Source organism: Podarcis tiliguerta (genome assembly GCF_965153285.1).
Source record: "Podarcis tiliguerta genome assembly, chromosome: 1".
Lineage (NCBI taxonomy): Eukaryota > Metazoa > Chordata > Lepidosauria > Squamata > Lacertidae > Podarcis > Podarcis tiliguerta.
The window spans coordinates 16940019-16955142 of NC_139534.1; the positions used below are offsets into that span (position 1 = coordinate 16940019).

Here is a 15124-nt window from a genome sequence, read left to right on the forward strand (position 1 = left end):
TCTGCAGAAAGGCTGCAATGAGCTTGGTAGGAAGCATCAAGCATCAAGCAGAGCAGATGGTATTATCTACAAACACAATCGCTGCAAATAAAACAGTGGCGATAAAGGCCTCTCTTTCCTATGAAAGATAGAGCAATTGCCCCTAGCAATGACCTTGCCAGCAAAAAGCCAATCAAGGCAAATTTCATGTGACCATGAAACATAGCAAGCTGTATTATAATAAGACAGAAGTTAAAAACAAATAGATCCAAATGATCCCCATATAGAAATAAAGTACTAATGCATATTAAAATGCATATCTGGATAAAGGTAAAGGTAAAGGTACCCCTGCCCATACGGGCCAGTCTTGACAGACTCTAGGGTTGTGCGCCCATCTCACTCAAAGAGGCCGGGGGCCAGCGCTGTCCGAAGACACTTCCGGGTCACGTGGCCAGCGTGACATCGCTGCTCTGGCGAGCCAGAGCCGCACACGGAAACGCCGTTTACCTTCCCGCTAGTAAGCGGTCCCTATTTATCTACTTGCACCCAAGAGTGCTTTCGAACTGCTAGGTTGGCAGGCGCTGGGACCGAACGACGGGAGCGCACCCCGCCGCGGGGATTCAAACCGCCGACCTTTCGATCGGCAAGCCCTAGGCACTGAGGCTTTAACCCACAGCGCCACCCGCGTCCCGCATATCTGGATAGACTTGCCTAAACTAAAAAAAAAAAAATTAGCAGACACCAAAGTACCTGCCTAATGTCAATGGGGAGGTCTTTCCAGAGTTCCAGGACTGCTAAACTAAAAGATCACCTTGGAGGGAAATATGGGAGAAACATACGTTGAAAACGTACATAAGAATAAAAGAAAATTATTATAAATTAGTTTGGAGATGGTATTTAACACCAGTCAGATTAAATCAAATAAGCAAGGGATATTCAATGTTATGTTGGAGGGGATGCCAGGAAATAGGGAATTATGTTCACGTGTGGTGGAGGTGTAAATATGTTCAATTTTTTTGGCACAGGGTATTTAAGGAGATTGACAGCTGCACAAATTATTATAGCTAGGAAGTGGAAGGGGCAAGCAGAATATAAATTGGAAGAATGGTATAAAGAGGTGTGGGATATAGCTATTAACGATAAATTAACATGTGCCATTAAGGTAAGACAGGCAATATGCAGGAGAAATGATTCTGAGGAGATATGGAGGGTATTTGTACAATTTGTACTGTCCAAACGGAAAGAGGTCAAACCATCGCAAGAGGTGTTGAAATTTTGGGAAGTTGGATAGTTACAACGGAATGGTCTCAGTGGTGGGGTGCATATTTTTATTCTTATTTATGCATGATTATTAAAGTAAAGGTAAAGGTACCCCTGCCCGTACGGGCCAGTCTTGACAGACTGTAGGGTTGTGCGCCCATCTCACTCAAAGAGGCCGGGGGCCAGCGCTGTCCGAAGACACTTCCGGGTCACATGGCCAGTGTGACATCGCTGCTCTGGTGAGCCAGAGCCGCACATGGAAACGCCGTTTACCTTCCCGCTAGTAAGCGGTCCCTATTTATCTACTTGCACCCATGGGTGCTTTCGAACTGCTAGGTTGGCAGGCGCTGGGACCGAACAGCGGGAGTGCACCCCGCCGCGGGGATTCGAACCGCCGACCTTTCGATCGGCAAGCCCTAGGCAATGAGGCTTTAACCCACAGCGCCACCCGCGTGCCATGCATGATAATTACTTTGTCAAAATAAAATGAAATGAAAAAGGTCACCTTGCTACCTGCTTCTTTTAATTTGAAAATACTGGGAACTGAACCTGCATGCAAGTATTTAGCTTCAGCGCAAGTCGGAACCCCAACAAGTCACGCCTACCATCAATATAGGCAAGTCCCGTCAATATTGGCAATGAAGCAACTATAGCATGGCTCCAGCGTGAGCACAAATCATCTCTGATCTGCTCAACCCACCACGGCAATTTGATTGCACAAATGGCCATTTGTCTGCCCAGTCCAGTACTGAGTGTCACTTATAGCTGGCATTTAGGGCAGTTGCTTCATATTTTTCCAGAATAGCTGCCCGTGGCAGATTAAATTGACTCTCTGGCCACACCCCTTTTTCATTTGGTCATTTAATTTGAAATTCATGGGGCAAATAAATTTGTGCAACTTGCCTAATCTAAAATCACAGGGCAGTTTTCGTGGAGATTCCTGCATTCCAGGGGGTTGGAATACAGGAACTTTGGGACCCCTTCCAACTCTACAGTTTGGTGATTCAAAAAAGAACTCACAACATACATTCTGCTGGGTTGGGAGACCTGAGATGGTCTGTGACTTGATTGCACAGAAGTGGTTCTAAGGGGAGCGGGTGGCGCTGTGGTCTAAACCACTGAGCCTCTTGGGCTTGCTGATTGGAAGGTCAACAGTTTGAATCCCTGTGGTGGGGTGAGCTCCCGTTGCTCTGTCCCAGCTCCTGCCAGCCTAGCAGTTCGAAAGCACGCTAGTGCAAGTAGATAGATAGGTACCGCTGTGGCGGGAAGGTAAACGGCTTTTCTGTGCGCTCTGGTTTCTGTCTCGGTGTCCCGTTGCGCCAGAAGCAGTTTAGTCATGCTGGCCACATGACCTGGAAAGATGTCTGTGGACAAACGCCAGCTCCCTCAGCCTGAAAGCAAGATGAGCGCTGCAACCCCCATAGTCACCTTTGAAAGGACTTAACCGCCAAGGGGTCCTTTACCTTTTTTTTTTTACTAGTGGTTCTGGGAAGAATGATATTTCCCACATAAGCCCTGGAGCACGCTCTTGCTGTTGCCATGTCAGTGTTTACGATCAGAGTGAAGGGCTCTCTTAAATCACATGGAAACCTAACTCTGATTATGCTCTGTTATTGTTGTTTTTAAAAATATGGAACTTGGAAAAATACATTTCAGCTATTTGCACGTAAATATGTAACTACCGTGATGAAAGGGTGCTCCATCCACATTTGTGCCGTTGCTATGGTAACGTGTAATGAAGGAAGAAGCAAAAAAAGATGCCCTTCATAAATACATAAACCATCCATTTAGAAAAGATTTAGTTGTACCAATGACTGATTTGTGAATATTTCAATCATGGAAATAATGCTTCTCATAGAATTTTTTCTTTCCTAAAAAAATTTATATAAAAAAAATGTGCAGCTGTTTGCAGTTTTTCATATGGGCCTAACTCCACAGTTTTGTTCTTCTTTGTACGACGGCGCTCTTTTAGAGGCTTAATCTGCATTTGATTAATATGGCTTTTTAATATTCCACTGTTCCCTGCGCTATTAGCTTTCTCCCATATATGCTGATGATACAGGACTTTCTTTTATTTTCTTTCTTTTTTGAAAAGTACACAAAACCCTATTGATGCGGAGTGTAACTTTGCCAGCTGTCAGCAGTGACAAGTTCAGAAATGCAAATTCAGGACATAACAACCCCTGTAATTTCAAAAACCGAAATCAGATCAAGTGCAGGGTTTCATTAAAAAAAAACAACCCATGTTTATTTCCCGATTTTTGCACCTGATATTAAGAAGGATGCACTTCAGCAAGATACAGAGCAGACTATGCCACCAAATGAAAGGAATGAAATGTCTGCAGCTCATTTCATTTAGCTCAAAGTTGTCAAAGCTCAAGTGGTAAACCAGTAATGGGACTGTACCACTTAAAACTGACATTGGCAGGGCAGTGGCAGGAGTTCACATGAGTGAATGCTCCTCCATATATCAATCAACTAACCAACCAACCTTTAGTGGAATACAGAAAATACAGGAATATATGAATTGGAACATAAGATTGACATCTGTTCACAGGAGGAGATGCTTTGTGATAAAACCATACAGGCCTAATAAGGCTAAAAAGTATCACTCAGGTCTTATAATGATGTAGTTTCATGACATTGCTCAGATATTCTGCTACTTTCTCCATGCTATCATGCCCACAGCTATTCAATAAAAAGGAAACCCTGTAGGAATGAGAGCACTTTAACCTCTCCTTCAGCATGGGCCTCAAATATTTGTTGCGGATTACAGCATAAAGCATGAAGACACAGTGAAAACATCAAGAACCTTTATTGAGCTAACAGAACTGGACAGCAGGGGCAAAGCAACTGCTTAAATACATTTCTGCAGGCCTGGGTCACTCCCACTCCCAACGTGATTGGCTGTCTAAACTTCCAAGCTGCGAATCATGACTCAGAGTTTAAGGGCCAATGGCAGAGGCCCAAATCCTGAAATATTCTGTGATTGGATATCGTGTATCGAATCAGAACACAGGGGCTCAAAATCCTTAGTCCAGACTCAAGCTCAGGCAAACACAGACCACTGGATACATAACAAAACGGACAGTAGAACAAGACATGTGCAATGGTCCTGATCTGCCCTACACTACAAGGAAAACTACCTCTCTGAATACAGAACCTTCGAGAAATTTCCCTGCAAAATTGCAGACGGCATAATGCTAAAACTTGCAAGGGAAAGCTCTATACGTTGGTGAGGATTGTATAGTTGTTGTGGGTATGGAGCGGCCTGTTAGGATATTTCTGTTCCACCTTAAAAGGGAGCAGGATGTTTGTGTCACAGCCTGCGTATTTCCTGTTTCACAGGATGTTTATGTTGTGTCTTTGCTTTCGTTTCTCTCTCTGCCGGAACACTGAAGCAGGCAGTCATGTTTTTCTTTGTCCTGATCAACGCAGAAATAAACTTGTAAATAATGCTCTCCTGAGTGCATCTTTCGCTCTGCATTATCTGCTGATAGAGCGTGCACCGCTCTGGAATGTGGCAAGCTATTTCTGGAGCTCATGTCACTAATTGCTGATACTGCGTGTCTACGGGAGATCGATGGACGTCCAGAGACGACGTGGAGTCATGATGGACTTTGTCTCCCTGGCAGTATCCCAACACGGCCTTGCCAAACAAAGGTAGTATCCCTAACCCCAGTGGAGAGCAAGATTCATTGTCTGTGCTACTGAGATTTTGAAATTCAATCTCCTCCATATAAAAATTTCCTCCAGACCGAAAGCTAGAATATAAAGAAAAGGGTTTCTAGCCTAGCTCTCTTTAATATATTATTATTATTATTATTATTATTATTATTATTATTATTTCAGTCTGTTCAGTTCATTAAAATACACATAAAATACATAGAATGCCCGTTGTTATGCCTGCTCAGTGAGATGCTGCACAGACTGGGGTCCTCAGGTGGTGGGCCATGGTGGAGATGGTGGGTTTCTTGGGCCTACCACCCGTGGTTGACTCCAGATAGCCCGCCCAGGCACTGTTGATGAGGAACTCTCCCATGTCATTCTTTTCCTTGATGTTCCTTCAAAATCTGAAGAACCAATATCATGGCTAGTTAAGGACACTTGTGACGCATCATCCTTCTCGTTCTCCAGCTGCTCAGATCCAAGTCGTAACCCTTTAGACTGGCCAGTACTAAGCAGTCCATTCACGCCTTTGAGGCTCCCATTGATGCTGCCTCTTCAGCACATTCTTGGACTCCTTTAGCTATAAGCCAATGACTTTTCGTACCACCCTCTCCTCCAACCGAGGAATCCCATCAATATCACCAGGCACAGCTTTATTTGTCAAAAGGAATTCCAAGCATGGCTTTTGATCAGCTCTTGTAGACACTTCTGCAGGACTTGAAAGCGGAGTCTCTGGTACCAAAGGAAGAGGGTGGAGCCCTTCCAGGAGGTTAGAAAAACTCCCGTGTTGACTAGAGTTGGCCTCCCAAATCTTTGTCCGCAGATTTCTATAATTACCTCTTTTAGCCTTTACAGTTCAAAAGATCTAATCTCTATTTCAAAGAGAAAGAAAATCTAAGCCTTTATTAAGTTGCCTTTGATTTATGTAATTCGCCACAAAGTTCATTAAAGGCTTCATTATTTTTCACCACTTTGGAAGAGTCTTATCACTGTCACGGTTATTAGCCAAGAGATAATTAACCAGGTTTCCTGTTTTAATTGGGGAGCATGTCACTCACCTGCCCCATCACCAGGATTATACTAATTACAATTTGCTATGTCAAAAAGGAGGCAGTTCTGTTACTTCCCAATTGGTTCCAGTAATTAGGAGTCGGCTCTAATAGTGAGCGTTTCTGAGGGTCCTTTTTGTGGGGTGAGATCTTTATATCCCCTTCCATTATGCTGACTGTAGTGAGTGATACATATAGAAGAGAGCTCCTAACTTTTCGCCTGGGGTTGTTTAGGAGATTTTATTTGGATGGCGAGGGGTTGTTGTTGCTGTTGTTGCTGTTAATTTTTTGTATCTTGATTTTGGATCTGATGGTTTATGTGGAAATTGATTGGTTTGGTTGTGTGCTTTTCGGTGTTTCACTTATTGTTTATGACTACCGTTGTTACGGGACGCGGGTGGTGCTGTAGGATAAAACAATGAGCCTAGGACTTGCCAATCAGAAGGTCGGCGGTTCGAATCCCCACGACGGGGTGAGCTCCCGTTGCTCAGTCCCTGCTCCTGCCAACCTAGCAGTTCGAAAACATGTCAAAGTGCAAGTAGATAAATAGGTACCGCTCCGGCGGGAAGGTAAAGAGCGTTTCCGTGCGCTGCTCTGGTTCGCCATAAGTGGCTTAGTCATGCTGGCCACATGACCCGGAAGCTGTATGTTGGCTCCCTCGGCCAATAAAGCGAGATGAGCGCCGCAACCCCAGAGTCGGTCACGACTGGACCTAATGGTCAGGGGTCCCTTTACCTTTACTGTTGTTACACTTGTAGTTATGTGGGTTTTTAATATGTTGTAAGCTGCCTTGCCCCTTCTTGGATCACTGCCTTGTCGTGGTGAAGGCGCTTGAATAACTTCAAGAAGCTATGAGCTATGCCGTACAGGGCCACCCAAGATGCACAGGTCATAGCCGAGAGTTTAGACTAAATGTGATCCACCTGGAGAAGGAACTGGCAAACCACTCCAGTATTTTGCCAAGAAAACTCTATGGATGGACAGGAAAAAGGAGAAGCTTTGAGAAGAAAGTGAAGGTTTCCAAGCTGTGCTCTGGTTCATGGGGTCACAGAGCACAACTAAGACAACTAAACAACAACAAACAACAAAGCTGCCTTGAGCATAGTTTTAACTTTAGGAAGGCATAATACAAATTGATCGGTTGGTTGATTGATTGATTGATTGATTGGCCTCAGTTCCATCACAAGCAAGTTTAAGAATGTAGGAAGTTGTACCAAATCTGACCCATCTAGGGCAGTACTGTTTGGTATGAACAGAATAGCAGCGTCCCATTCAGGAGTTACAGAGAGAAGACCTTCCCAGAGATGGCAGGGATTGTTACAACCTGGGAACTTTGGCATGCAAAGCATGAGTTCTGCCGCTGAACTTGCATCCCTTCCAAGGAGCCGGATGGAGGTCACCCAATGAGCATCATGTCCCTGTCCTAGGTCAGGGGGCTTCCAGATCCAGGCATGGGTCATTTAGTGATGACCAGTCATTGACATTCCACTTGAAGGTGCAAATGGAATGCAGTGTGGTGCAAATGAGAGCCAGTGTGGTGTAGTGGTTGAGAGCGGTAGTCTTGTAATCTGGGGAACCGGGTTCGCGTCTCCGTTCCTCCACATGCAGCTGCTGGGTGACCTTGGGCCAGTCACACTTCCTTGAAGTCTCTCAGCCCCACTCACCTCACAGAGTGTTTGTTGTGGGGGAGGAAGGGAAAGGAGAATGTTAGCCGCTTTGAGACTCCTTAAAGGAAGTGAAAGGCGGGATATCAAATCCAAACTCTTCTTCTTCTTCTTCTTCTTCTTCAACCCCAACAACATTTTGTAGTTGAGCAAGCAGTTTCCGTTTTTTCTCTGCCCCAAACATTGAAGAGTGGGGATTTTGTTGGGAATATTGTTAGGGGGGAGGATTAAATACTCCCTCTCCCATAGGTACAGTCCTGTGACTGGGCTCCTCTGTGGCTGCAGTTAGGCAGGGGGAGGGAGAGAAAAATTGATTCAGGAAATGTTGTTGAGAAAGGGGAGGGTTAAAATGGTAGAGCTGATTCCTAGAAGGAGGTACATGACACAGAGACAGATATGGCTAATTTAGCCTTCTCAAACTAGTGCCCTTCAGATGTTTTTGACCACAATTCTTATCTTCTCTGAAGACTGGTCATCTTGAATGGGCCTGATGGAAGTTGGAGTCCAACTACATCTGGAGGTTGGGTAAGGCTGTGCTGTGGCAATCTATACAAGCCATCACTGGAGAGAGAGAGAGAGAGAGAGAGAGAGAGAGAGAGAGAGAGAGAGAGATTATTTGGATACAGCTCCCCACAATGCTCTGACCATCTAAGCACTGGCACTCCATCTGTCTGTGTCTAACCAGCAGATAAGGAAACCTTATCAAAGTAAATTACCATTCAGTTGACAAATACAAAACAGGAGACAATGTAATCTCATTGCAGAGTGTTGTGAGTCCTTTTCAAAGGACCAGCGTTAATCCTACAAAGCAGAATCACCCATCTGTTTATAGATTCCATTGCACAACTGGGACCAGAGACTTCAGCATGTATCGCACACCCAGTGTAACTGCTTGGGTGCCTATGCAAATAGTAACAAATGTGACATAGTAAGCAGAAATGAAGAGGAGGGCACAGATTGGTGGTGGTGGGAATGTAAGTAGAACATAATCGAGCACAATGCCACAAAGCCTGAAGTCTTTCTATCGCTCAGGACCCTAGAATCCCAAACCAGTGTCCATTCCAAATCAGGCTTCCTCAAACACGGCCCTCCAGATGTTTTTGGCCTACAACTCCCATGATCCTTAGCTAGTCAGGAACGTCACTACTCGCGTGTAGGACCCTGGTAGAGACACATGCCTGGCTGACATGTTCTCTCCCTACTGGTCGGTCGGGAGCTTCAAAAGCTTTCTCCAGCCTGAACATCACAGCGATTGATACCAAGACGCATTAGCACGCTTACAGAACCTGCAGAGTGTTAGCAGTTCAAGTAACAGACTCAATAGCTTGGCATTTTGGCTAAACTACTTTATTTACATATAATACACTTGGAGCATTCTGACTCAGCTCCTTCCTCTTTCTCATCAGACAGCAAAGAGAGAAAGAACAAAGGACAATAGTCCCTCATCACAGAAACACAGTAATACCAAAGCATCCTGTCTCCGTCACTTCCCACACTGTGAAATGAAAACATACACTGTCATGTGATAGAAAACAATCCCATTACTGCAAACACTGAGCAAGAATCCTAACAGACCAGTGGTCAGGGATGATGGGAATGGTAGTCTCAAAACATCTGGAGGGCCGAGTTTGAGGAAGCCTGCTACAAATATAAACTGTACTTGAAAAGCACTGCTCTCAGAATCACAGAAGCTGATAGAAATTTTCTGCCTGCAGTATTTCACAGATGACAGCCCATTCGCAAATGCAACATGTCACTTGTCAAAGTCTCAAATACGTAGGAGAGCAACACCCTCTCTGATGTTAAATGCAGCATCTCAGGCAGGTAACCTGAGAAAACCTATGTGTTGTTGCATGCCACCCCAGTCTCCGAGCAATGAGAGATTCCAAGGGTTTCAGGCATTTACTCAGGGTCCATGTTTCCTTTTCAAAATTAGGCACAGCAGAGACTGCAGTGTCTTTATGATATATGGTTTATTTACACATATGTACTACCTGAGCCTATGCTGGAAGGGTTCACAGCATTAATACCCGAAGAGGATTTATTTTCCCTCTCCCTTAGCTGAAGTCTTGGATTGAAACACAAATCAGCCATGGCGCTCTCTGCCTTTTCCAGTCTGGAACCTTTCTTTTCTAGGCCACATCATAGCAAAAACTCAATTCTGCTTCAAACTGTGGCTTTATCTTCTAACTAAGAACTGGTTGAGGGCCCCCACTCTTTCTCTCTCTTGCTTTCTCAAAGGCTCATCACCTTTCCCTTTATTTCTCTCTCAATGGCTCATCTCCCAGGCAATTACCTCATAAGGAAGCTGGCCTGGCTTATATTTTAACCCTTGATGGATCCAGCACTTCAGGAGGCTTGATTAATTTCTAACACTTACTGGGTCCAGGAATTTAGGGGAGTCTGGCACCCCCAAACACTGAACAGTATGTTTCTGCTCAGTGCAATGTTTTCCTTTGCCCTGTTCCAGTTCCTCCTCTTGCCTTCCCCTCCACCCCTGATTTTGAGCTCAGTGTCTACACAAAATGCTTTGGCATTCATTAGCGGATTGCAGAAGCTCCGCTCTGAACCAGACAATGCAACATCGAGCATCTGAGACAAATTCCTCCCATATACTGAGTAGAGTAATTAATTCTGCAAACCTAAACAAGAGCAGAGCAGAAGGCAAATGCCATTGCAAGTAGAGGGACCTTGGGAACTGGCATATTTCTCATTAACATCTGAAGTTCAGCAGTTTTAATTCTCCCCTCAATGCAGTGTTTGACAAACAATTCCTCTGGAGAGCTTCTCGATGTGCAGGTGACCCCCAGGTCCAGGCAGCTATTTTCAGAATCTGTTGCCGGTGTTTATTTTTTAAAAGTTAAGGAGAATACAGGGGGAGAAGCTGAGGAGAACCTTTTGAGGCGCACAAAAGGAGCTGTCCTTTCAGGAAATTGAATGTTTTGACATTTAGAAGCAAGAGTTTATTAAGGGATACTTTTCCTTTGTACCTGAACATTGATTCATGGCAGAGAGATTTGGGTCACATCCAACACCGTACATTTAATGCTCGCTTACACCAGTTTCGCAGACATGGAGAATCCTGGGGAATGGAGTTTGTTAAGGGTGCTGGGAACTGTAGGTCTGTGCAGTCAGTACCTTTAATAAACTTTGGTTCCCAGGAATCTTTTTTGGGGGGGAGCCATGACTGTTAAATTGGAATAAGAGTGCTTTAAATATATGGTGTGGATGTGGCCTTGTTCAGTCTAGGCTGCGGTTACACAGGGACAAATCCACCAATACGTTAGCAGAACAAGCTATTCTCCTACTGTTTCAGAAAGTGCAAATGTGATCGATTCAGCTTTAAAAGTGAAGTGCACAGTGGTACCTCGGGTTACATACGCTTCAGGTTACATACGGTTCAGGTTACAGACTCTGCTAACCCAGAAATAGTACCTCGGGTTAAGAACTTTGCTTCAGGATGAGAACAGAAATCGGGCTCTGGCGGCGCAGCGGCAGCAGGAGGCCCCATTAGCTAAAGTGGTGCTTCAGGTTAAGAACAGTTTCAGGTTAAGAACAGACTTCCGGAACAAATTAAATACTTAACCTGAGGTACCACTGTATTGAGTTTCTCCCCACTTTGGCCCAGCCAGAGTGATGGGTTGATGCCGTCCTCATCTCTTTGAGGGTGAAAAAGAAATCGTGACCAAAAGCTATGCAAGATCTTGCACCAGAGAGTCATCTGCTGCGGCACTGAATGAAGCAGCCCCTTCTGAGAGCACATTTACTGGCACACAGCAGTCATTTCCGGTACCTTGAGTCACTATGAGTTGTATTAAATTGCATCCATTTTCTGCTTAATTTATATGCCACTGTGATTTTTTTAAAAATAAAGTTTTATTAGGAATTACAACGTAACGTTTATCAATAAAAGATATCATCCATAATTTCCCCCTATTTTTTATATATGTTGGAAGCCACCCAGTGTTGGCTGGGGCAACCCAGTCAGATGGGCAGAATAGAAATAATAAAAGTATTATTATTATTATTATTATTATTATTATTATTATTATTGAATCGGATGTCCCTATGTTCATCAGAAGGGATGTGGGTGGCGCTGTGGGCTAAAGCCTCAGTGCCTAGGGCTTGCCGATCGAAAGGTCGGCGGTTCGAATCCCCGCGGCGGGGTGTGCTCCCACTGTTCGGTCCCAGCGCCTGCCAACCTAGCAGTTCGAAAGCACCCATGGGTGCAAGTAGATAAATAGGGACCGCTTACTAGCGGGAAGGTAAACGGCGTTTCCGTGTGCGGCTCTGGCTCGCCAGAGCAGCGATGTCACGCTGGCCACGTGACCTGGGAGTGTCTTCGGACAGCGCTGGCCCTCGGCCTCTTTGAGTGAGATGGGTGCACAACCCTAGAGTCTGTCAAGACTGGCCCATACGGGCAGGGGTACCTTTACCTTTACCTTTATGTTCATCAGAGAAATGGAGGGTACGCAGCACTTGCAACCAATTTTATCATGCCTGAAAACCCCCTTCATGATTTAGAACTTGCTAGCTGGGGGCGAGGAGGAATTATGATATGTGAGCGTGTTTGCTTTCTGAGGTGACCTTGAGTAAACTTCACAGCTCTTTTCCTGCACACTCCAGCAATAGACATTTGCCAAGCTATGCCCTTTCCCTCTCTTGTTCTCACTCTCTTCTCCACCGAAAGGAATTTGCTCGGAGCTCACATGCGCACAAGGAAGCTTTTAACAAGTTAGATTTAAAGCCAGGTTAACAGAAGTGACAGCCTGGTATATTAATCTACTGTGCCACATAACCCCATAATAACACAGGCGTTTCTTCAAAGAACAGTTTTCTTCACGTTTGCAAGCCTCTCTCTGAGCTTTACTCAGTGTTCTTATGAATATTTTATTCTGGCTTATACCTGCCGTACGTCTTACACATATTATTTCCCCCGAGGCCCAGCGCACCATTTATATGCCATTTATTTGCACACATTTTGCTGTGACTGAGTAGAGCTACACATTTGTAACATACCTAAACATTTCCTGTTCAGTATACAGTACTGCCCCGGGTTGCACTTTCACTAAATACAAGCACCTTGACAAGAAAGCAGAAACACAGAAATAGTGTGTGTCTAAGACTGGAAGGGAGGGAAGAAATGAAAATATTTCCTGCACTGAATTGTAGAGATTTCATTCAATTGTTCCGATATTATATTTTAGTCTTCTACTTAAAAATGAACATGTTTGGCATGCCTTCACGATGCAGCTGCATGTCATGCTATGCAGCTGGAGCGAGTGTCTTCTCAGATTAGGACTACACACTTGCAGTGGCATAGCGTGGGTTGTCAGCACCCGGGGCAAGGCAAGTAATTTGCGCCGCCCCCCCCCCCCGCTGCACTGTCCCTCCCCCAGATAGTCCCTCGCTCTCTCTCCGCACCGCACCGCACGCCTGGCACCCTCCCCTCCACAGTGGGCGACGACCCAGCGGCTCGGATCGGATTCGCACAGCGGGACTGCAGTGAGAGAGAGTGAGTGAGCCAGGTAGGGGCAGAGAGCTGTGAGTGCGAGCGCCCCCCCCCCCGATGTTGCGCCCAGTGCGGCCGGCCCCCCCTGCACCCCCCACGCTACGCCACTGCACACTTATCCATATTTTAGAACTGCTACAACACCTGTACGTATGAAAATCAAAATACAATTGCTGCTTGAGTAGAGCGACAGCGACAGCTATGTGCAAGGAACAAAGATTTCCCAGGCTATGGATGAAAAGCATGTGAGGCCATCGCCTTGCTGAAGCTAAATAGCCAGGCTAGCTTCCTGGTGGGGTAATGGCCCTTAAGTATGGGCCATTAAGGTAACAAAGTAAGTGGCTTTATGCCAGATAACAAATAGGTTGGGCCCCACCCTCAGATCACTGGTAGTCAGAAGACAAAGGCAGAGTTGAGAGCTGAGTTATGTGAGCTAGAAACTGGAAGGAAGAAGAAGACTGGGAAGGAAGAAGTAGACTGGGAAGCTGAAGCTAAAGGTAAAGGGACCCCTGACCGTTAGGTCCAGTCGTGGCTGACTCTGGGGTTGCGGCGCTCATCTCGCTTTATTGTCCGAGGAAGCCGGCGTACAGCTTCCGGGTCATGACTAAGCTGCTTCTGGCGAACCAGAGCAGCGCATGGAAACGCTGTTTACCTTCCCGCCGGAGTGGTACCTATTTATCTTTCACTTTGACGTGCTTTTGAACTGCTAGGTGGGCAGGAGCTGGGACCGAGCAACGGGAGCTCACCCCGTCATAGGGATTCGAACTGCCAACCTTCTGATCAGCAAGTCCTAGGCCAGAATAGGGTCACCATATTTCAAAAAGTGAAAATATGGACACAAAAGTTGTTGAGTTTTTTTTAGAGCTATTTCTGATGGCCAAATCCCTCCAGAGAGCCAGAGCCAAAGCTATGACTGATTTTTGTTTGAATCCAAAGCACACACATACCAATATAGTGGTACTTTGGTTCTCAAACGCCTTGGAACTCAAACAATATGGAACCCAAACACTGCAAACCCGGAAGTAAGTGTTCCAGTTTGTGAACTTTTTTTTTGAAGCCGAACATGCTCCGTTTTAAGTGTGACGCTTCCGATTTGAGTGCCACACTTCCATTTTGAGTGTAACGCTGAGGTCTGTCTGTTTTTGCTATTTATTTTGCGTTTTTGTGTCTCTTTCTTTTTTTGTGTGGAACCCAGTTCAGCTACCGATTGATTGATTGATTGATTGATTGTGTGACTTCAGTACACTGTTTATTGCATTCATTTTATGGATCAATGGTCTCGTTAGATAGTAAAATTCATGTTAGATTGCTGTTTTAGGGGGTTGTTTTCAAAGTCTGGAACGGATTAATCCATTTTGCATTACATTCTATGGGAAAGTGCGCCTTGGTTTTGGAATGCTTTGGTTTTGGAATGGATTTTCGGGTTCCATTCTGGCAGGGAATAGGCAGAAACAATAGCATCTTAAAAGCTGGGCACTGTGTTGTATCCCAGGAAAAGAGGGTGGAGGCAATTGATCTGTCGATAAAGCAAGTGACCAATCAGCTACAGTCTTGGTCTTTCTCAGATTTCACATGTACCGTATTTTTCGTCCCATAGGACGCTCCGTCCCATAGGACGCACCTAGTTTTTTGGGGGGGAAATAAAGGAAAAAAATTCTTCCTTTATTTCCCCCCCAAAAGCAGGTCGGGGAAACCAAACCAGGTCGAGGAACAGCAGGATGGCGGCGCTGCGCCTCCCTGCTCTCCCCCAAGCTTGTGGGGCTGGCCGATGTCTGCCTGGTGCTGGGTGCTCTGCTTCAGGGTGCCCTGCCCGCCGGGCGGCAGGCTGCTATCCACAGCGTGGGGAGCCCTGCGAGGAACTCCTGGAGGGCTCCCCACGCTACGGATGTCTGTCCGGCGCGAGGGGCGCTCTGCTTCAGGGCGGCAGGCTGCTATCCGCAGCGTGGGGAGCCCTGCGGGGAACTCCCGCAGGGCTGCCTAGGCTGCGGACT

General features: G+C 45.7%; 1 long non-coding RNA gene across 1 annotated transcript in view; it reads right to left on the reverse strand.

Moving 5' to 3' along the window:
* Positions 1-6455: 6455 nt before the first annotated feature.
* Positions 6456-15124, reverse strand: part of LOC310665336 — a 93767-nt gene continuing 85098 nt past the window's right edge. Inside the window, exon 5 of the long non-coding RNA XR_014505406.1 lies at positions 6456-6692. This is a non-coding gene — a long non-coding RNA (uncharacterized lncRNA). The remainder of the gene's footprint in view (positions 6693-15124) is intronic.